We start from the raw sequence: 21,140 nt of genomic DNA on the forward strand, positions 1-21,140 counted from the left end.
TTTATTTTTATTTCTAATGTGAGGAGAAATATTGTTTATTATCATATTTCTAAGTTTCTAAAATCTGCTTTTTTTCCTAGCCAGAAAATAGCAGTAGTTCATGATTGTGGGTGGGAGGGCTCAGGGAAGAGGAAGTTGTTGCTTTTTTCCATTCCTTAAGTTTAATATCAGGCCAACAGGGAGAAAAGAAAAGCCAGGTTCAGATGTTTTTGGAGTGTTGTGAGTCATTTCATGTGAATCAATTATTATTTGTAGGGAAATGAAATGGAGGGGAAAAAAGCATTGTACCTTGCAGTGGCATTTTGCTCATATGTCAAAATGTGGAGTCAGCTCTGGTCCTGGTGATAAAACAGAAAGAACCAAGAAGTATTGAGACTGATATTAAGTTTGTCTCACTTGTGGTTCCTATTAGATAAGTGATTTGGCATTGTGAGAGATAAGAAGTATAATTTTTTCCCCTAAAGAAAATGAAAAATGATAAATTATGTCAGCTGTTTTTTGAACATAAGTAATCTCATAATCTGTAAACTTTCAATGAAGAACTTTTAGCCAACAACCGCTTAGAAATTTTTTGTTACAAGCCTTACAGAGATTAGAGTAGCTGAAACCTAAATGGATTGTGACTGAGAGACACAGCCCATTCTTTTAACTGAGGAGACATACCAGCTTTGTCTTGCCTTTTCTGTATGGGCCATATGGAGGTGTTGCTGGGCCCTCCGTAGGAGGCATACATCCCCATCCATCCATCTCTCCGCCCACGTGGAGGAAGCCGTGGCAGCTCTTCTGAGGAAAAGGCAGCTGGCCAAGCAGAATCATCCCCTGGGCTTCATCCAGCTCGCAGGATCTAGAGACCATCCTGGCCAAAGCTGCTCATGGCTGCATTAGTTTCAGCTCTGAGAATACCATGAACCTTGGCTAAGCCTAGGAATTTGCATTTTACAGAAGAATGTTCTAGTCCTACCTGATGCTTGTTGGGGGTGGGAGGGAGGAATGTGGGTCTGTGTGTGAAGGAAATTGCGTGTTATATCTTCTGAATTTCTTTAATTTGTCATTTAAGACTGTGCAGCTCCTGTGAAAAATTGACTAAGATGAGTGCATTTTGGAGGGATTTTTTTCTACAATTATTACTAAGCATGTGTCTATTGCTTTTTGGTTAATTGAGCAAACAATGCCCTTGATAGCCATTTCCTTTCACCATAGTCAAAGGCAAGGTAATTAGTTAATTGCTAGAAGGGGTTGTTAACTGCTGGTAATGAACCACTATTGAGGAGATTACTGTTACAGTACCATTAGATACTGCAAGCATGCATGAAGGGGAGAAATACCATTTCTGTTTTTTCCATTCTTTTTCCTGTGAGGGAGTTGTAGCACATATATTGCTGGAGATATAAAGGGGTGGGGAAGAGGGGGGAAAAATTACTACTTAGAGAAGAAAAATTATCCTACTGTTAAAAATTATTCTTCACATGGCTCATAATGACCTGAATTTTCAAGACAATATTCCAAATTCATCCATAACCTTCCATTTTGAGATATTAATCTTTTGATACAGCAGTATATAGAATAACAATATTTGCCAATATTTACATGATGAAGTATAATGTAATGTATTTTTTTGGCATTTACACAGAAGGCTTAAAACCCTGATGTTAATTTATGTATAATTTTGCAAAACGATTTGGACCAGACCTAAAGGATAGATGTTTCTATCACAAATATTGTCACAATTACTGCCTGATATTCTTTGTTGTCAGATTCAGATTGTCCTGGTATGTATCTCGAAACAAAAAGAGAGGGCTAGGTTATGTTTATATCAACTACATAAAGGTCAAAACCATTTTTAGCAGGTTAAATTATAGTGTAACTCCAACAAAAATAGGAATTAAACATTCAATATTTTTTCAAGTTTTTTTTAATTCTTGATAAAATGTTAATAAAACCTAATTTCTTTTTAGCCTAAATAAAACTGTCCGTATGCAGCATATTTCAGATGTTCCCAAAATCGTACAAGAACTATCAGTGCAGAGCAAGCCCAGCACAACATACATTATAATTAATGAAAATCAAGTTTTCAGGTGTGCTGTGAGTTCAGAGAATCACAAAATTACGGAATGGCCTAAGCAGGGATTCCTAGAGCTGGTTCCCCAGGACCATGTCCATATGGCTTTGAATGTCTCCAACGCTGGAGACTGCAAGTTCTCTGGGCAAAATGTGCCAGTGCTCAGTGATCCCTGATGTTCACATGGACCGTCCTGTGTTGCAGGTTGTGCTCATTGCCTCATGTCCTGTCACTGGGCAGCTCTGAAAAGAGTCTGACTCTCTCTTCTGGTACTTATATACATTAATAAGATCTCCCTACACCTTCTTCAGGCTGAGCTGTCCAAGCTCACTCAGCCTATCCTTAAAAGAGATATACTCCAGTCCCTCAGCCATCCAAGTGGCCCTTCACTGCAGTGTCTCCAGTATGTTCATCTATCCCTTGTACTTTTTGCTGCAAGGGCACAGTGCTGGTTCATGTTCAACTTGGTGTCCACCAGGATCCCCAGGTCCTTCTCTGCAGAGCTGCTTTTCAATTATATATCATAACGGTATATATATAGGATAAGCTCTTAAAAGGCAATCACAGTTGTGGTGTGTCTGGGAATGAGAAATAGAAAACAACAAGCTGTATGGCAGCCTCTGCTTCATTGGAACGATTCTGTCTGTATGCAAGCAATCCACAGATGTCTCTTCTTGTCTGAACAGGCCTTTGAGGTGACGTATATGAATAGAGTCATCCACTAGCTATCCATCTCTGCTGTGTAATGGATTATCCTGGCTTTTTACAAGAAGAAAAGCCCCTCTTGCAAAAAAAAAAAAATAGTGTTCAAAGAATTGACAAAAACTGCATCACGACACCAGAAAAAAGATTAGCAGAAAATTCAACAACATAGTACTCTTAGTTATGCAGTTCCTAGCAAGATGCAACAATATAAATACTATGAGTTTCTACGAATTAGGATATATTGTCAAAAAATTGTAGCTATTGTATCCTATTTATGGTTTAATCAGAAATATATTTCTATTTATTACTAGACAGATAATATATTACTAATAATAGGGTTTTTTAATGTATTACATCATAGATAAACTTGTGGGAATATTTTCATTAGAATTAATATTTACAGTTACTAGCTAACTGCAATTTACGAATGTTCTCTCAGGATTAAAATGTAACACACAAGTTCTCCAAATAAAAGCATTTGTCACAGAAAAAAAAATGTACTTTAAGATATTATTCGTCATTGTTTTCTTTGCAGAATAATTCTGAAGCAGATTTTAGCAAATAAGTATGGAGTTGAAGTCAACTCGTGTTGATATTTGAGCATGGAATGCGTAAGAGAAGGCACAAAAAGAAAGGTACTATATCTTATATAGGTAGCAGATTACATATTATTTATTTTACTACGTGTCTTTAAAGAAAAGGAAGGAGACACTGGGATGCAGAAACTGATGTATAGAAATTCGGAAACTAAACTGACTGTAACCAGATCTCCCATTTGTGATCTATTTCAGGCTGCACTGACAACACCTATTAAGGTATCTCAGTTCAAGTACCACAGTTCCAAGTGCGCCATTAAGTATGGAAGAGATTCAGAACAGCTAAACAGAGACCTTGGACTGGCAGAGAGTATTTTCCTGTATTTCCATACAGGAAATTCCCTGTGTTTCTTTACAAGAATCAGAATTGTTTCACATTACTAGCTCAGCATAGTCCCAAGACAGCAAGGGACACAAACAAGTACTGAAATCTCAGTGTGTCAGTAGTTGCGTTGACACATGCCTTCCTTAGCTATCCTCCCCTGATAGAAGATTAGCTCCCTACCTCTCCCACATAGCTTCACAAAGGAATTTAGATAGCACTTTAGCTCCCTAAATTTAGACTGCCACTTCAGTTCTCCAAATCCAGCTGTGAGACCCTCAGAAAGCCCTGCTTAGCTGCTACTTAACCTGAAAGGCTCTGAAATTATCTCAGTGCTGAAATACTCCACCAATAAATTCTTCTAGGTGCCCAAATTTCTGATGCTGGATAATGATATCCTGTGCATATCCTGAAGATGCTGAGCAGCTGTGAATGTGAGCATGGCAGATGCTCAAATTAGGCATTCTGCTGATTGGCTTGTCTGTTGGGGCTAATCTCATAGACATCCTTATATGTCAACAAATCAGATTTCAGACGTCCTATTGCCAGTGGAAGGGATGTTAGGTTATCACTGAATAATTCACTTCTAGTTCACTTCTAGTTTTTTTGGGGAGGTGAGAGAACTGTTTTCAAATTCCTCTTCCAAATCAAGCACACAAGGTAGGTAAGAACCTGATCTTTTCACTAGGACGTGGTATGAAGAGGAAACATAATTACTCCTTTTTTTCTCAGAGAAAGGCCATTAGAAATTAGGATTAATAATCTAAATCCATATTTCCCCATACTGCAGAAAGTCATTTACTTCTGAATAATTTAGCAACATTGCTATTCAGCAGCCTTTTCTTTTTCTTAATTGGTCTTTCTTACAAACTGGTTTGGGTGACTTTTTATTCCTCTAGTGCCTGTTATGAGTTCTATTTTTAGGACACTGATGCTTTCCATGTGCAAGAAATTCCTAAATCTGCACTAAGAGGTTCACTAGAGAACAAGTACCTACCAGTCAGCATTACTAAGGCTAATCCCACTTGGAAATTTAAGTTCTTGCTCCTTCATGTACCTCAAGTCTGCATTCTCAGTTCAGCACTGCCTAGTCTCAGTTTTATATTGCTCTCTCACTGCGATAAATCCAGCCCCTGACACAGATAGGAGTTCTGTTCCTCTCCAATTTGAATGCAATACCAAATTCTTGTTGCTTTAAATGGTACAGAAACAGACATTTTTCAGGATCATGGTTCTTTTGGGATTCGTCACAGAGAAACTGGGCAGATGCAGAACTGTTTGCAAGGAGTTATAAACTCTTCAGACAAGTACTGTCATTTGATTTCAATGCCCCATGTGCACCTGCAGCACTGAAAAAAATTGTATTCATAAGAGGATGGAGAAAACTATTAGAGGATGAAAAGAGCTTGTTAGGAGTGACCATAGCTAGCGAATTAAAAAAATATTCTGCTGGGTTTAACATGCCATACAGAAAATAGATTTAGCCTAGAAAATCAGCTTTTCTTAGGATTGTCCGAAAAATTGGCATCCAGTTTAAGTGGAGTCTAATATACAACCTCTATTAAAATATCAAATGAAGGATAAACCTCATCTGAGATTTCAACTTGCTAGTGATATAGCAAAAGGTTACTTTACAGAACAATTTTGTACTCAGTTGCATCTGAGAATAGAAAAGAAAAAAATAAGATAACCCTATTTGTTAACCTTAGAGGTGTTGTGATAATCTACAGATTTTCTATTTTAAAATGAATTTCGGAGAAAAATGTACATGTTTTATTTCCATAGCTGCTAGGGCAAGCCCATGGTTAAGAAAAGTAATAATTTCTGTTTCAGATTATCAAGTTATGCACTTCAAGTGGGTGATCACGCTGTGGAGCACGAAAAACTGAAAGTCAAATAAGACATTTGCATAACATTAGTTCATAACAACAAATAATGTATTTTCAAGTGTAATTACTGCAAGCGAATTTAATTGAAGAGTCTGGGGCGTGGGGAGGAAAACATTTTAGAATAACTTTTGGATTTAGCAGTTTGTAATATTTAAAACTTGCTGGAATCTTATTTTATTTAAACTAACAAACCCACATAATAAAGAGAATAGCTGAACTTGTTTCGGTGTACATTTAAAGATTTATCAATCTAAATAGTTTTATTCTATTATTTTTCAGAATGTATATGATTAGTTTCAGAGCAGAAATTAGACTGGGGTTTAAGTTTTTATTAAAGTAGTTCTACCAATCTTTAGATACACGAACTGGGAACTGGTGCTATCATATAGCTTTGTAGTTCCCAGTGAGATAGAATAGACAAAACATATTTTGAGATGAAATAATGTATAGTAATATTTTGAGAGGTTTTAATGCTCTTGCTGCAGAGTATTTGTTTTCATCCAGGGTTTGACAGATCATTTTCGTGTTGATTGCATCCTGCATCAAAGTGACTTAAATATTTTCTATACTGTGTCAGGGGAGAGCTTTGCAGCCCAACCCCAGATTGGTAAGCAGTGTAGCTGACCTTTGTGCCATACTGTAACTGAGACAAATCAGGCTACCTTACAGGTCCAACCTAGTAGGCTGGATGCAGAACTGTATCACCACAGATGTATTGCTTTCAAATATTAGTAGATAGCTCTGTAGTTGCTATATCCATGCATTGGGCTGAAGGACTGTATGAGCAGCCTGGAGCTGTCTCAGAAGTCTTCAGAACAAAACCACTCATTACTTTGATTTGCCCTAGTCAGAACACAACAGGTTTTGTGATAATGTGGGAGTTAATCTAGCCAAGGTCTCTAATTTTCCTGGAGAACTGATAGCTATAGGGAAAATCTGTAGCATACATTATTAAAGATACATAAATTGATGCTTTTATTTTCTGTATTTTCCTTGTATAGTTTCAGCAGCATTCTACAAGCCATTTACTGACAACATAAACTGATCAGCCAAACAATAGGATCATTTTAAGCAGAAAGTAATTTTATTTGATCTTGAGATACATAATGTTCACAAAAATAATATACTGTGAGTTACGAATGTGTTTACTATTTCATCCAGGGGTCATTCCCGCTCTAGTTCAGTTTAATAACAAGGTGCTATTAAATTCGAAAGGATGAGAAAGACACCAGCATAAGCAGTGATGGTCTATTCAAAACCCTAAAGGCAAGCAAATTATTTCTATGGGAAATTTTTACTCCTCATTACAAAATTATATTAGGCCTGTGGAGAATGTCCTATACATTATTCTGTATTTTATGTTGAGGAAAGAAAAATCTTCCAATAAGTGACTGCCATTATACAAGTAAAACTTCCATGGCATGTGCTGGAAATACTTCTGATATTATGATGCATGACATTTGAATAAGACAATTTTTGCACTATAAGTATCACTATCATACAAAGCTTGTGAAATTTAGAGGAAAAAGTAATTTAAAAAAAATGCCAGATTAATGTTCTAAAGATGGAGTTGCCTTGTCCAGTTTATATTACCTAAATTTTAAGTAGGATTGAGGTTCTTCAATGATAAGTGGCTATTATTCAATTCTTCAGAAGTGTCAAGATCAATATCTAGTACTCCATGACAGTGCAGAGCAAGAGATGCAAGCTGTGTGCTGCTGGAAATGGGAGGGAACCCAGCTTTTAACCCTGGGGCGTTATGTAAGAACTGCATCACTGTGCCTGTCAGAGTTCTGCTGGCGTCAGCCAAAATGCTGCAGGAGGAGTTATCCTCCACCTTGATATCCCCATGTGAATCCACAGCTAACAACAACGACCTCCTGAGTACACAGGTCCACTCTGCAACAAAGAAAATATCAAAGCAGCCAACATCTGAAGTGGGACAAATGTATTTGATAGTTTATACTTAATAAACTGTAAATACTGTCTCTTTCCCTTAAAATGTAGCTGGTCTTAGTTCCATCACTTCCGTATTTAATTTTTCTCAGGTTTTGACCTTCTAGAAAATGTCAGTAACTTTACAGTTGAAAATATTAATAGCCTAGATGTTTTCATTAGAATAATTGCATATAGTACGTTAAGGGAAGTCTTTCTTTCTGTTTTCTAATGTCCCTATTATAAGGTTGCTGTTATTATAGGTCAACTGTCAGATCATAGAGGAATGTTAATATTAATTTATTGACTGTTTAATATATCAGTATATTTTTAAGAAAACATCTCTGTCAGTTTATGCGAATATGAAAAATATTTTTTCCAAAGTCCCATTGCCTGTTATTATTTTTATGTTTTGTTCTCTCATTCACTCCCTAACTTGTAAGAAGCAAAATAGGTGGGCATACAAAATTACATATTAACATTTTCATTCTATTTGAATCTTGGAACAAATACAGTACTGAGAGAAGTTTATTTGCATATTAAAGGAAGGGGTTATTAAAACTGTACATAGAAAGACAGGAAGACTTCTTTTTTTTCTTCTAACATATAGGAAAAGAGGGCACAATGAAGAAGAAAAATGTCCTGGTGAAAATATCTTTCATGTTGGAAGAAGAACTGCAAATGGTATTTGGTTACAACCAGGAACTCACCAGCCATACTAACAGATCTCAAAAGCTAAAAACTGGTATAGTGAAATGGGTATTAGCTGTGATGTTAGCAAATCATGTTGATGTTAAGAACATCCTAACTAAACTAATGTAAATAGAAAGTATTTTGTAGGCACAGCTATATGATTGAGATTTAACTATGTGTTTTTTGTCTACAATTTGCAAGTTCTGCTGAGGAAATGGCCCTCCAAAGTCACAAACTGTGTCTGAAAAACATGTGTCAGGCTCGGTATTTAACATATATCACTGAAGCCAGTGATAAATGATAATCAGGAGAAGGTGTTCAACCAGAAATCCAAGAATACCACATGTCATTACATCATTTATATTCCCAGAGAACTGAGATTACTAAACTGGAAATCCAAAAGTAGGCCTAATCATATATAGCATTCAAATGTTGTAAAACCAGTATCTGTCCCCTCAACTAGCACCATGCAGGAGAAAAGAAACAAGTATTTTTAAATTGAGATGGAAAGTAAATCATCAGATTGAGCAGTAAACTAGAAGCTGGAGTAATTCATGACAGTACAGGCTCTTCTTCATTGTAATAGGAACTGCATTGATCATTGATCTTTGATGTTTGGATTAGAATAAATATTCAAATTCAAGGGCGGGAGAGTGTTAATTTCTACTGTTCCAAACTCCCCCCTTGGTGTCCGAGACCTGAAATGTATCAGCCTACTCCATACTGATTTGTTACAAGGAGGAAAGCACAATTTGAATTGTTGCCCAAACAAAAGGTGAAACAGTGAATCTTCTAATCTTGCCAGTGCTGTTCCTGAGGAACTGCAGTATAAAATTTATCACAAACTCAGCGGCTGCCAAGGCTAAAGAAGATGGAAACTTTTCTGGTAATCCAGAATATTAGATGAATAACGGGCAGCCCTTGGATATGATCTAGTATACTGGCCAGAGGCTATAGCATCAATTTTATTTAAATTTTGAGAGTGATTAATATACAGAAAGGCAGTTTACTAATGCTTTACCCATTTGTAGATTAAACAAAGGCTCATTAGCTCACATGAGACAGTTCAGTTTTATTTTTAGCTACAGTATGGCTGGTGCAATGCCTCTTCTTTTAGCATTTTCATTTTGCATTGCCTTCAGTCCTGACATGAAAGTTAACATTAATCTGCCAACTCATTCTGATTGGATTGCTTTGGAAGTCACTCCAAAGTCACAATGGCTAAATGGGATGAAGCTGTAAGACAGAAATGCATTGCAGTTAATACCTCTGCAGTACTGAAGCTAAGCCAGGGCCAGCCCTAATTCCTGAAAGAAAACAAATCCACGATAATCCATGCCTTAATTCTGAACAGTGGCACAATGCCAAATAATATAAAACATGTATTCCTTACTAAAACACTGCATCTTATTCCTCCATGGTTTGTCTTGGCCTTTTATTCATGTAGTTTGAGGTCAGCGAGCAGCATACATGTGAAGGTGTTATCTGTTCTGACACTTACAGCATTCCAATCTTCTCCTGAAGTAAGAGGACTTGGGGAGAGAATGGTTGCTGAAACGAATAATTTTGGTTTCTGTTGCAACAATTAGAAGGCAAAAATTAAGACACCTCCTAACCCCACACCCACCCCCACTCAGAAATCTTCTAAGAATATTTTCAGCCATTTAATCCATCTAATGTCCAGTAAGGTAGAACTAAAACTGGGGTTTTTTTTTCATACTCTGGGTCTGCAAAAAGCAAGGATGGTCCCATTCATGTCTAATTAGTCGCAGTTTGGACATTTTGATTAGGAGCATGCTGATTTTAGCCCAAACCTAGACTGTGTTATTTAGAATCTATTCTCCCTAAAGTCCTTTTGTGATGATAACTTAGTGTGACAAAATGAACCAGTTTAGACATTTCTATCTTCATCCAAAAATGTGTCCTCGTGTATAAATAAGCCTTAAAAATATCTTACAAACACAAAATGTCCCACAGAAATAGATAAGTAGTAATTTGGGATGTGTTATATGGCTAGCAAGTACTTCTAGAGGTCATGCCTAATTTAGACTCCCCTTAGGAATTCTTTCTGATAGCCTTTTTGTAATGTAAGCCTCATACACTATCAAAGCATATTTTTGAAGTTTTATATTAAATTAAACTATGAAAAGAGAATTGTTCATTACCTGGCCAGAGTTGACAAACAAGAACAAAGTGGCAATGTGCCCCAGTTGCTTCAGGGCTGGTAAGTCTTACTGTAAATGAAATCCTGGGAACTACTCCGAGGCATGGAAGTTATACTTCTCTACAAAGCATAGGGTATTTCAAGAAAATAACTTTAAGGTGCTTAATAGAATATTGAAAACAATGTTGCTTTCCAGAACTATATGTATCATTGAATGTACTGAGTTGGAAGGGACCCATAAGGATCATCAAGTCTGATCAGACAAGTCAGAGCATGTGACTGAATGCATCATCCAGATGCTTTTTGAACTCAGCCAAGCTTGGTCCTGTGACCAGTTCCCTGGGGAGCTTGTTCCAGTGCCTGACCACTCTCTCAGTAAAGAACCTCTTCTTAATATTCAACCTAAACCTCCCCTGGTGTAACTTTGTACCGTTGCCTCAGATTCTAATATATCTATATAAAAATACTTATTTCTGCATTTTTATTTATGAATCTGATTCGAAGCCATATTCTGTCTCTTTGTCAATGTTTCAGAAGTCCAGATGAGATGAGGAGGCAAAATCCTCTGACATATTTTCTCAAACACCAGTGCAACAGGCTGTACAAAGACAAAGATAAGCTTTCCCCTTCCACCACATTTTAACCACTGCGATACACCTGACTTTGGTGCCATTGTCATATACGGTGAGATTGCTGGAGAGTGGTGCTTGATGGTGAGTAACCATGAGCGGGTTACCCATAGCCTGGCAGATATATGCATTCCATGCTGTGTGATGAAATGGCATAACTGAAGAGCAGGCCAGCTTCATGCACAATCCTATGTCTGAAAGAGGTCCAATCAGCTCATTGGTGCTATGCTGATGCAGCTATTTGCTTCTGTTCGGATGGCTAGCTGTAGCTCTATAGTAGGCACTCACATATGTATGTAAGATAATATTCATGCCTATTGTTAACATCTATTTTTAAAGGTTGAAAACCCTACTTACCTCCAGCAAATGCTGCAAACAATTGACTCACAAGTGAACTATAAATAATGTTCACAGCACATAGCCCATGCAGCATACTGCTCTAGCATTACTGAATATTCAGAACCTGCTGCCTCTGGTAGCTATATACGTCACGTTCATGACAGGTTTAGGCTTCAGTAGCCCAGAGCCTAAGATCTGGCATGTGTTTTGGAACTAGAGCATTTGCAGATTAGTGAATACCAGCCACAGGGCCAGGTATGATGTGGAAACTTGAAAATACAAAGTGTCTGTACTGACATTCTGAATATTAGCACAAAATAATGTAAAATATAAAGGTTGGGAGGAGATGAGGGAATGACTGACAAATGCTGCCAAGCATAAAGCAATTTAGACAGCATTAGGCCTAGCCTCCATGGTGTGCAAGGCTTCTGTTGTAAGTAGATTTTTGCAGGAAAACTGCAAGCGTGGAAAAAAGGATGAAACTGGGTTTAGCAAGGATAGAACTTAGCAGATGAAGCTTCTTAATGGTTGACTAACATCAAAGCAAGTGAGTGTCTCTGGAAGGGCAGCTTTGTGTTTCCACCATGCTGATTTGTTTCCCTTGGAGCAAATGAATCAGCCCCTGTGGTGCTTGCTGATACCCCAGGCAAGGGCAAGGATCGCTGGCAGCACCAGGGCAGACAGGAAGGAATGTATCTTCCATGTATTGCCAGCCAGACTCATGTAGTAAGTCTCCAGCATCACCATCACAACAGGACAACCCTTAGTTGACTAAGTTAATGTATATATCTGTGCATATCAAAGACTTGACTGCAGTGTTAAAATGTCAACAAATAAATCAAAATACAGATTAAATATTTGAGTTCTGAGCATTTGTTCTGAGAGATTAAACAAACGAAAGAGATATCCTACTCCTGATTATTCTATTCTTACAATATTTGCCCAGGCAAAACTATCTTGACATTCAGACACTGCTGTCAAAACCCAAGGTAAGTTTCTCGTCTCATGTGATAAATGATGTCTTTGCTTTATGGGAAAGGATAATTGCATATAAAATCACTGTAATCTTGAGTTACAATTGGTCAAAAAATCAGCTGTGGGAATTTGTACCAAATCTTTAAAATGCTTTACTTTCTCATTGTGCTGTGAAAATCCTTCCATAGGTACTTGTAGGAAAATGCTACAGTTGATTAAATAGAAATACTATCAAATGTATAGAGGGCTGAATTGCATTACTTTGATCAAAATCCCAAATAAGTATAAGTGCATTCTTTGGCTGTCCTGACATAGCACCAGTAATTGAAATTCAAGGTCTGTATGCTGGACTGTTTTCCAACTCTGCAGAGGGAGGTTTGAATGAAGATAGGGCTCTGACTTGACCCTTTTCCCTCTATCTTATCACATTCTACAGATTATTCTACTTCAATCTGCTATTAAAGGATTCTTCTATCAGCTTTCAGATATCTGAACATTACACATAAAATTGCATAAGTTCAAATAAAATTAATCTCCAATGTGTCACTTTGTTTTTGATGTACCAGTTGCTTGCAGAAAAAAATATTTTTGAGTGAAAGGCATCAAAGATTTTCCACTGAGATTTGTCAGTTGTGGGGTTGACATTTACAGAAGATTTAAAATCTCTGGCTAGCACTTATTAGGATACAGGGTTTTTTCCAGAAATACAGTAGATTTTTCATGTTCTTTTGGCATTTCTATGGCATGGTTGAGGAGTCCTAAAACTGTGGGTTTTTACAGGACATTGACTTTTGTTTAATTGTGGCTTCACCAAAGTCTTTTGAGATATTTTTAGCAGAAATGAAAAGAGGTTATTAAAAGGACAACCAGCAGATGAGTTGGGAGCTTTACATAGAAAGCATAAATACCATCTTCTTCCACCATCACTTCTTGCTTTCCATGTTTCTCTAACATAAATATCTGGCATTTACCACTGAAAAGGAAAAGGGGGAAAGTGGAAATTTTTCCTAATACACAATCTAAATATTCCCTGGTGCAACATTTTCCTCTTGTCCTAGATGTACAGAAGAGACAAACACTAATATTGTCTAAACTTTTCATATAGAATAATGGGGCTAAACAAAGGCTCTTAATATTACTTACCACAAGAAGACAAAACTGTCATTCTCTTCTATTATCAAATTCAAAAATAATTCGTCCTTCAGTGTTACAGAAATGTGTGTTACAAATTCAGGTTCTCCCCATGCCAGAAAATTTTAAGGATAATAGGAGAAACAGTGACAAAAGTAAGAAAACAATGGGAGACAAAGCTGAGAAAAGGGGTAGTTATTAAGGCTGCTTCAAGTGTTGCTTTTTGTTGTTACTAAGAATTATTATAAAATGCCTATTAGATATTTGTTAATAACTGATCACTGAATGTTCATAATTTTCCCTGTACATAATTTTATACTGTTTAACTCTACATAGAAATAAAAAGGGGAGCAAAATAGTCGACATTCCTAAAGTTTCCAATGGCAAAATCCATTGGTAAAAAAAACCCCAAGCTTCTTCACATATGCTAATGATGTACCACAAAAAAAAAAAAAAAAAAAGATAAATTACCTCTGTTGTTTGGTTTCTTTTTTCTTTGGAAGACTTTTATTTATGAACAGGAATCACAGTGAACATTCATACTTATTTTCTCCCCTTTGTTTCTTGATATATCCCACATGGTGGAAAACCATTTCATTCCTGACACCTTAAAATCACTGATAAATCTTTTTGCAGCAGCATCAGATGCCAACTAGCTTTGCTGGAAATAGCATCCCAGCATCTTGTGCAGCTGTCTAACCCTGGAGAGGGCCAGGATTTTCAGAAGTGACTAATGATTCTGTTACCCAAATGAAATCTCTTCATGTGTTAGACAGTGGGTAGAGCCATTATCTTAAAAATCAATTTCTAAACATGTCTGAAGTAACACACAACATCTTGGAAAGTCTTACCTTATAGTTTAGGAAAAGGAGTGAGCTGTTAGGCAATGGTAAATCAGGTGAGCATTGTCTTTTGATTATATTGTGTTTGCCCTATAGAACCTATCCTGTGACAAATGTTTGCCAATTTCCCCTATCAGATATTATACTTCTAGTACCACAAAATTAACTGAAAATACATTGTGGTGTTTCATACCTTGGAAAAGGCTCCAAACAGCCAACTTTACAAATTCAGTTAATTGTAAGCATGATTCATTTATTTTAAGTGAAGAGTTTTAAAAATGTATTTTTTTTCCTTCTGACAATATGATACTGGTGGAAAAAAATGATAAACAGAAGTATATGAATGGATGAAAAAAATAGGCTTATGACTGCTCAGTCATAACTGTACATCTGATTTCCACTCAAAAAAAAAAAAGAAAAACAAAAAAATATTTTGTGGTTCTGTGAAAAACTGAATTAAGTTTTTCAGGAACAATGTTACATTGTGCTATGCATGTCATTAAACATTTGCACAGAGTATTTTGGAAAATGTGGCAATTCAGCATGAGCAAATATGGAATCACTCATCACTCACTACTTCTTCCAAGCCAATCTAACAGACAACACATGCCAAATGATCCTTATGTGTAATGTAAAAAAACCTCACACTAAACGCACTTTGTAATATGAAACATTACAATTCAGACATTTTTAGACAGGAAAAATGCTTTTGGAGAAAAACAACAGCAACAATAAATAATTGCATGTGCTCTAATGTAATTTTTTCCTGTGCAAATTCAGCATGCCAGCTAGGGAAGAAAAACTTGTAGGAAAGGCACAGGCCTTCACACATACAAAGGTTGTACTTTTAACCTGCAGAAGAAAATTTAATTTCAGAAATGAAAATTTTATACCTTAAAGAATTAGGAATGGATTCAGGAAGGAGCTCATTCAGGACATGCAGAACTGGACTAGGAAATGTGAAAGGCAGAACAACCCATTAGGTACTTCTCATATCCAGTTGTTCATTAGTTGTGGTAAAAATTCTCTGATGCTCCACAGCCTTTAGCCTCTTTGTAAGACTATATATTTTGAAACAGCATTGAGAATCTCAGGGGGTTTTTAAGGAAAAATAACAATCCAGGGTAGCAAGTCAGCAATTCACTAGTGTTTCTGGTCAGCAGCAAGACATATGTAATGTTATGCCTAATCTTTCATGTAGGTATGTACACTTCTGTAGGCATAATATACTAGGACATTGATGTATTTTCCAAAGTGGATCTTGTAAAGTACTTTCTGATTATTAATGAGCACAGATCATAGGAGCAAATGCATGAAGCTATTGCACTATTAGTGATACATATTCTTAATCAGTTTATTTGGAAAAATGAGCACAAGTTTAGTTTTACAAAAACTGTTTAGAAAAGCTGAGAATGACAATGGTCTTTTCCACATGATCTAAATGCATATGATTACTGAAGAGATGGAGTTTATATGCCTTAATTTTTAGTCAAAAGAGTGGTTACTGAGGGTGCAATTGTGTCCCTGAGGAATGCCTCCAGAGTGTGCAAAGTAGAAGGTCCCCTATTTGCAGGACCTGTTTTATTCTCACCACTCTTTGAACAACATTTGTTTATGACTAAGTTTGCACTCCACGTTTTAGGATTGGATTAGATTAAAGCAGGGTTTAGAAAGGGATAGAGCTTTACAGCCTCTTTACACTCCAAAAAGTAATTGTTTCTTCTAGCATAGAGGACTGAAAATCTAACCAGACTCCTCAGCTGTGTAGATAGTGGATTTGCTGTCCAGTAAATTGACTGTTGCTTTACTTGCTCCAGACCGGCCATTTGTCTTCTCATTTGATGAGACTGGAGGAAAGAAACACTGGAAACTTCCTGCTAGGAATCACTTGGCGTCAAAGCTAGTGAGGGAGGCACTAAAACGTAGCCTGTTTTACAGAGAAAAGAAATGGAGAATAATCTGTCATGCAGCTGCCTAAGAATCATGATGGTATTGTGCCACCCCCAGTAACAAGCAGCAGCCCCTAATGTCTGTGTGAGGCATCAGGAAATCACTGAATACTTAAGGAATTTACTGACCTTCATATTGAAGAGAATCCCCAAGGAACAGCAAGATGAGGAAGGTGGGTCAGCAGCACTGAACTCTTTATTATGCTATAACAGCTGTTGCCATCAGACCAAAACCATTTCCGTTCCTCTTATTCCCACTTTGAGCCTGAACCTAATCCTACAGGCTGACTGAAGTAAATAGTGCAGCAAATAGTGCAGCAAATCAGGCAGATTTCTTCACAGCACTTTTAGTAGAGGGCAGTTGTGTGAAATGCATTGCTAAAAATGTCCACAAAAATAATGTATCCTCTTAATTTACTGTAATGATCTACTGGTTTGACTAATGATTTTTTGGTGAGGAAAATCTCTTGCTTTACACCATAAAATCACCATTAAAATGTCCTCAGCTTAGAAATTACACTATATATCTTGCAAAAATATTCTCCACCAGTATAAATAAAGGCTTTAAACATGTCACTCCTTATTAATATCACAGCATTAGAAACCAGAGACAAAAGGGAGGAGGGCAAAATTGTTGTTGCTTTATTTAGAAACAAAGTACATAGGGAAAAAAATGTCTCACCAGTTACAAGGCACATGGAGATGTCACATTCCACAAAGATTTTGGTGCAAGTAATATAGCAGTCTATGTCTGCTAATTTTTATAATACTTAACACTAACTGGAGCAGAAGGAAAATACAGTATGTTCCTTTACTGCCATTTTTTATGGCTAAATATAGGAATCCCATGGAGCCTGTAGGTAAATTCTTGTTATCTAAGGGGTCATTCCTTACCCAATCGTTACCTGCACAGGAAGACAAGGCCATTACACACCACTGAGATACCTGATAGGGGCTCAAGTGTGTTTAGAAAAGTGTGACCTGAATTCATTCATAAGTTGTCTTCTTCCATGGGTCCACAGCCAAATCACTGCCTGCATATCAGAGATATGACAAATGGCTCCATAAGAGAATGGTATCTGCATGCACACCATGCCTTCACACATCATCCTTTCCTTTAAAATGAAATTTGAATGTTCATGAAGGAAAGGAGCTTCTCTGTAGTCCAATGTTTTCCACGTTCTGGATGGCTGGGGACCAAAGCTGCTGAAGTAGCCAGTCACCCTGATATGTAATTGCAGCCAAAGAATGACATGGGTATCTCAGTGTGCTGAATTGCTGTGCGCACAATGGTGTGTAATCTTACATGACATGATTACTCAGAGGAGAGGGTGTGTTATTGATTTGAATTACCAACACCTTCTGGCATATCATGATGTTGAAGAAATAGGCAATTCTGTACATACACCCATTATATGCACTTTTTTATTAACACTGTCTATTTTTTGCATAATAGAAAGTTTGAAATAATTTAATAAAAGTTAATTTGATGCTCACAGCTGTAGCGCCTGTAAGAACAGAAGAATTAACACATTTAGGTGCTGATATTTAAATTACTGGAGCTTTAAAAAAATTATTTATTCTGACAGCTCATAAAAAAGTATGATAGCAGCTACTTATACTAGGAAGCAGGATGATATCCAATGCATGCACACAAACAAAATATGCAAGGCAGAAAATTCTGTCCAGGTGGAATCTATTTCGGCTGTTTTGAAACATGAGTATGAAGTGGTAAACAGAGTGTAGAGTAGAATCTACTTCACCGTTTGCAGTTCATTACTGATAAATACTGCATAATAATGATAAAAGCTGTTGGACACTTGAAACATAACACACAATTTTCACTGTGCTTTCTCTAATTTATGAAGATTGTCCAATTAGCCAAGATTCAGTCTTGCATTTCAAAGCATACAGTATCCAGCATCTTCAAAACTATCCAAACTCCATGTGGGTGCAGTTATTATCTCCTGGATAACATCACTTACAGGTTATTCAAAGTGTTTCATGAAGTGTTCTGTTCTTGTGGAGTTTCTAGAAGGGTACCATGCCAAGCCTGACGATCTTCAAGGTTAGATGCTGTAAGCTGTAACAGTTAGGTGCTGTTAGATGTATTGTACGAACATTTTGGAGATCAAACTATGCAAAAATCTTATCCTGAAAGGTGTGTCAAGGAGGGACCTCTAGCTTTTTGGGGAATATTTCTGTGGTGGGTTGACCATGGCTGGATGCCAGGTGCCCACCAAAGCCACTCTATCACTCCCTCTCCTCAGCTGCATGGGAGAAAAAAAATATAACAAAAGGCTTGTGGGTTGAGACAAGGACAGGGAGAGATAATTGACCAGTTAATGTCACAGGCAACACAGATTCAGCTTGGGACAATTAATTTCAGTTTATTGCCAACCAATAATGGGTAATGAGAAATAAGATAAGATAAAATCAAATCTTAAAAACACCATTCCCTCCACCCCTCCCCTATTTCCAGGCTTAACTTTACTCCTGACTTCTCTCCCTCCTCCCCCTGAGTGGTGCAAGGGAATGGAGATTAGAGTCAATTCATCACAGGTGGTCTCTGTTGCTCAGGGGAAGACTCCTCACACTCTTCCCCTGCTCCAGCACAGGGTCCCTCCCACAGGAGACAGTCCTCCATGAATTTTTCCAACATCAGTCCTTCCCACAGGCTACAATTCTTCACAAACTGCTCCTGCATGAGTCCCTTCATGGTGTGCAGTCCTTCAGGACCAGACTACTCCGGCATGGGTCTCCCACAGGGTCACAAGTCCAGCCAGAAAACCTGCTCCAAAATGGACTCTTCTCTGCACAAGCCTACGGGTTTTTCCAGGAGCCTGCTCCAGCATGGGCTTCCCACGGGGTCACAGCATCCTTTGGGCATCCATCTGCTCCAGCACGGGGTTCTCCACAAGCTGTAGGTGGATATCTACTCCACCATCCTCCATAGGCTTCAGGTGAATCTCTGCTCTGGCACGTGGACCACCTCCTACTGCTCCTTCTTTACTGGCCTTGGTCTCTGAAGTTTCTCTCAAATATTCTCACTCCACTCCCTGGTTCCTGGTTTGTTTGTTGTTGGATTTTTCCTCTTCCTAACTACATTATCCCAGAGGCACTACCACTGCTGCTGATGGGCTCACCTTTGGCCAGTGGCAGGTCTGTCTTGGGTATTGGCTCTCTCAGATCTAGGGGAAGCTTCTAGCAGCTTTTCCTAGAAGCCACCCTTGTAGCACCCTCCAGTACCGAAACCTTGCAATGCAAACCCAATACAGTTTCTCAGATGGAGGATAACAGTTGTCTAAACACTGGCATAGTGCGGTGATGGATTGTGCTGAGTGTAGCAAGACAGTGAAGCATAGTGGCAGGGAGCTTAAGACACTATAAACTGAAGCACAAAGCAGAACACTATAAAAAGTTTGGTCTGTGGCCAGTGAAAGCAAAGAAGAAAACAATGATTTCTAAGCTGTCACATTAGTCCAGAGGATTTGGGGTTTTGATGCATCTTAAATCTGTGTTCAAGTGCATAAACACCTATAGAAATGTTTAATATAATATGGATGCTATTGATATGTTTATGATTTTGACAAATACATACCTTTGTTTCCCACTTCTACATCAGAAACTGGACACAAATGTTGACTGGCAAAACTTCTGACAACAGTTCATAGACTGCACATGCTAGGATTTAAATTTCCCAAGTAGGAAAAATTTCCCAGTCCTTGAAAGATCTATATAAGTTAAGAATTTATCATTCCACAATGCCTCCAAGGACTGAAATGTCCAGGCTCTGTTTTCCCCAGCTGCATGCACTCCTGCGTGAGTGATGATGGGGTCAGCATCTGTGCAATGCAGAGGGAGAGAATGGTCATGTTACTGTGCCACAAATGTGTTGTATCCTCATGCCTTGTGGAAGGAGAGGAATGTGGTAACTGAAGCTCCTCATAGCTAGAAGCTGACTGTGATACAGACTACTGGTTATGCACTTTGGTTTCTTCAGATGTGCTGAAGTCTTGATGGGAATACTGATTCTACTGATTCTGCTGGTTTTGGGGAAGCTGCTGGGAAAGAAAGTGCCCAGCTCTTCCCAACATAAGTGCTGTGTTGAATCGATCTTGCCTTTTGACGGGGGAGGTCCAAATGTCCCACCTTAGTGAATGCTACACATGCACTAAAAGCATTGCTGATATGGGGATGACTAGTGTCAGTTAATTTACTGATTTGACAATGAAGAATTGTGGAAAAATCCTGGCTGAAGAAGTGAGAAGAATAAGTTCTATTTTTATCTCTTCACATTAGTTTAAATTTCTCTCTTCCATTTATACGGAAAAATAGGTAATTTTTCATTTACATACATCCCAAGAATTAGAGCACTGATTATTTAGAAAAGAGGGTATTTTGGTCTTTGTATAAACGGTGCTATGAAAACAGTTTAACAAGTTATTTTCATTATGAATTCTTACTGTTCAGCCAATCCCCATTTATTTACAAATTCTGCAGATTTTTTTTCCTCTTACTTTTTAAAGGAACATGAAAAAGCCTTCTAAACTTCATTGATGCCCTAACCTCTCCAGGTAGAGAAAAATCATGCAAAAAACATGGTACTTGGGATTGTTGCACCCTGCTACAAGATTTTTGCATATAAAAGTTATACAAAGACTGAGAACATTGAGCCACTTAGAAACATGGAGACATATAAACATCATATGTCTTGGCTAAAGTAATTACCTGCAGTTCGTGGAGAGAGGAAGGAACCTCCATTGAACCATTCATTACACATTAAAAGGTTAGTTCTTTAAGACTTGCAGAATTAATTCTCTTTCCATTTCTCTTTATCAGACATATTACAAATGACTAGTTCAGAGAGTACACTTAATTTTTAGCAGATTAAATTAAAAATTAGAAATTA

Source organism: Gallinula chloropus (assembly GCF_964237585.1).
Source record: "Gallinula chloropus genome assembly, chromosome: 4".
Lineage (NCBI taxonomy): Eukaryota > Metazoa > Chordata > Aves > Gruiformes > Rallidae > Gallinula > Gallinula chloropus.